The sequence below is a fragment of the Etheostoma cragini genome, chromosome 23, assembly GCF_013103735.1.
Source record: "Etheostoma cragini isolate CJK2018 chromosome 23, CSU_Ecrag_1.0, whole genome shotgun sequence".
NCBI classification, from domain to species: domain Eukaryota; kingdom Metazoa; phylum Chordata; class Actinopteri; order Perciformes; family Percidae; genus Etheostoma; species Etheostoma cragini.
Genome location: NC_048429.1, coordinates 78,692 through 81,908, shown reverse-complemented (window position 1 = coordinate 81,908; position 3,217 = coordinate 78,692).

Here is a 3,217-nt window from a genome sequence, read left to right as displayed (position 1 = left end):
TCACCTGTCCCTCTCTCCGGTCCCTCGCGGTTCATTTTAGCCCAAAAAGAGCGCGCCTTGGGCGGGCAGAGCTGCTGCAAACTCCCCCTCTCCCACCTCTCCCTCTCTCCGTTGCGCCGTCAGCGGGCAGACCTGCCGCAAACTCCCCCTCTCCCACCTGTCCCTCTCTATTTTATCGCGGGGAGGACGCCCCGTCAGCGGCCCGAGCTCTGCCAGTCCAGGCCCCCCAGACTCCCACAGCCCCGGTCACCCCAGACTCCCACAGCCCCAGTCCCAACCCTCCAGAACCTTGCGCACCAGGCGAACCTGTGCACCCAAACTTAAGCACCCCCCGTCGGACTAAACCCCCCCCATCCGCACCCGCCAAAGCTCCGTGCCCCTGGTAACCTAAATCAAGTTTTGTGCCTCTAGTAACCTAATTGACTTCCAGCAAGAGCAATGGGAGCCTTCACCGGAGCGCAGCACGTTGCTCACAGCCTGCTTTTTTCAAGTCTGAGTCACTTGCAGTAACATTTCAAGTCAGTTTGTATCTTTTTATTCCTGGAAATAAGAGAGTGGACACCTTTGATAAGTCCATTGGGAACTTGGTCAATGTTTCATGCATTTTTCATCGTCTGACCAGACCAAGCTTGTATGTCCGTTCCTGTGAGAGGTTCTTACTTCATTTGCTATGCTAGAGCGCCATCTACTGGCTATAGTGAGGATTGAAAAGGGACTGCCGGGCAATTTAACTGCATGTGTGGGATGAATGAAGTATTAATAATCTTGTCTACGTTAGACTGTGGCTTACTGTTTCGACAATTTAACACTTTCATGTTGTCCTTTTTTAAAGCTATTACATGGGCCAATTACCAAATAATCAAGTGCTTTTTGCAGTGTCTAAATCCTTATGGTCATATGCAATGATGAGGAAAAATCACAACTCCAAGCCTCCAGCATGCAATAAGAAAAAACAGGCCTTCAACATAACCTCCTTGACACAGGAGAAGAAAAGGCAAATATATTGTTAAGCTGAATCTCAGGAATTATGCCCCATAGTAGAACTTCACTTCCCAGAGTGCAGCAGTGCACCTGATCAGCTGCTGTGCACCTGGTCAGTCATCATCACTGATTTGGAGCACCTGGTAAGACATGGAGGTGCTCAGTCAGTCAGTGAAACAAACTGCAGAGAGAAGACACTCCAAGTTCACCCACAAAGCTCAGTCCAAAGACGCCAATGGTAGGTAAAATGTTTACTTACTTTCATAATGTTGAATTTTGTGTTAAATGGGTTCATGCAAAGTATTAGTTCATTTTGAGTTTGAAAGAAATTAAAAGTAAGATAAAAAGATTGGAAAATTTTAAGTTCTGTTTAATACTAGAGCTTCATTACCTTTGAGATTTATGAAATTGTCTTCTTTTTTCAATGTGTAATGTTTGAATGGTTCTGGCATTTAAATGTAAAAGCTTGATTAAAATGTTAATTTTTGGATCTGTCTTAAAAGGTTTACAACCTGCTATACAACTAACCTACTGGCAGACCAATCACCTGACAGAGCTAGATAAGAATAAAAGGATTTAAGTTGGAAGTTTGAGTTGTACTCCTGTTCTTTGAGAGCTGAACAAAGGGGGGACTTGACATATATATTTAACTTACAAACACTGACTGGAGTTTTCCTCCACTAAATTGAACCACACTTCCCAACAGTCTGAATCAACAATAACGTCTCCCATGTTAAACAAGACTGAAGTCATTTCCTACTGAGACGAGCTGTTACTTTAGTATAATTATTCATGTTATAAACATGTTTAACATAAGGAAATAAATCACATTAACAAGCCCTTTGTTGCGGGATGTGGAAGAAGGACCCAAATGCAGAGTAGCAAATAAACAGTTTGACAAGTTTATTGTCCAAAGTCCAAAACACAACAGGCGTACGGAGAGTCAGGGAAAAACAAAAAGCCGGAGCACCAAGGCTGGAAACCACACAAAAAAATCCAAGGGCAAAAACGGGCATCCAGGGAAACACAGGTCACCGGGAAACTACAGGGGATACAGAGCACAAAGACAAGGAACGGGACAACAGGCAGAACAATAGCAAACTTGCAACTCACAGGATGGCAACGCCGGCAAACTACACTGGGCGACGGACAGACTGAATGATCTAACAAGAGACAAAAGAAACACGGGTTAAATACAAGAGGTAACGAGGTAATGGGAAACAGGTGGGACGTCAGGTGAATCACATTAGGGCGGGGCAGGACAATCAGACAAGCAAAGTGAAGCTAGACAAGACAAGACAGGACAGGAAGCTGACTACCAAAAAAAAGCAGAAAGCAGAACAAACAGACACAGGGCAACAAGACAAAGCCAGGAACACAGGACCACGGAGAAAAGAGAAAAACACAAGGAGGCCAAAGAAAGGGAAACACACACCCAAACAAAAACCCCAAACCACAACACCCTTGGCCATAACAAGAGAAAACCACGAGGGGAAAAAACTGGACAACAGTAAGCTGATAAAGAAACGCGCCTGCAGCTCTGTAGCATTATGAATCGATTATTTTAATCAATATATCTCATATAACAACATAATACAATACAGACAGATCGCCTTCACACACCTTTACTGTTCCTCTGGCGGTCCTACGCCATGAAACTCGCTAAAACAGAAGACCACTGGGTGAGTAGGGGGCTCATTCACTGAAGACAGACCCACACTGAAGACAGACCTACGCTAAAGACAGATCCACACTGAAGACAGACCTACGGTGAAGACAGACCCACACTGAAGACAGACCTATGCTAAAGACAGATCCACACTGAAGACAGACCTACGCTGAAGACAGACCTACGCTGAAGACAGACCTACACTGAAGACAGACCCACACTGAAGACAGACCTATGCTAAAGACAGATCCACACTGAAGACAGACCTACGCTGAAGACAGACCTACACTGAAGACAGACCCACACTGAAGACAGACCTACGCTAAAGACAGATCCACACTGAAGACATACCTACGCCGAAGACAGACCTACACTGAAGACAGACCTACACTGAAGACAGACCTACACTGAAGACAGATCTACAAGCTATCATCTACACGCGAGTCGTGGCACGAGCACCTGCACTGGTCGCGCTAGCTTGCTACTCCTGGGGGGGCAGAGACAAAGATGTGCTAGGTGTTGTGGATCTGAGCTCTCCTTCATCTCCCGGTTGCAGATGATTCAGAG